The sequence below is a fragment of the Sinocyclocheilus rhinocerous genome, unplaced genomic scaffold (genome assembly GCF_001515625.1).
Source record: "Sinocyclocheilus rhinocerous isolate Xijiao unplaced genomic scaffold, SAMN03320098_v1.1 scaffold144, whole genome shotgun sequence".
Classification (NCBI taxonomy): domain Eukaryota; kingdom Metazoa; phylum Chordata; class Actinopteri; order Cypriniformes; family Cyprinidae; genus Sinocyclocheilus; species Sinocyclocheilus rhinocerous.
Window position 1 is genome coordinate 793,212 of NW_015645650.1, and position 205 is coordinate 793,416.

A 205-nucleotide genomic window follows, 5' to 3' on the forward strand; every position below is an offset into this window, starting at 1 on the left:
TATAAATTATATGAATATAAATATAGACATGTAAATAATTAATCGTTTGACAGAACTAGTATTATTATTATTTATTTTAAGGTAGCCTAACTGATAAACAAGGTAGAGGTAGTTAGTGAGCAGACACAGCAAAACTGGAAAAACATTAAACACTACAGAGGTTAAAGGGGTCATATGACGTTGCTAAAAATAACATTATGTTGTG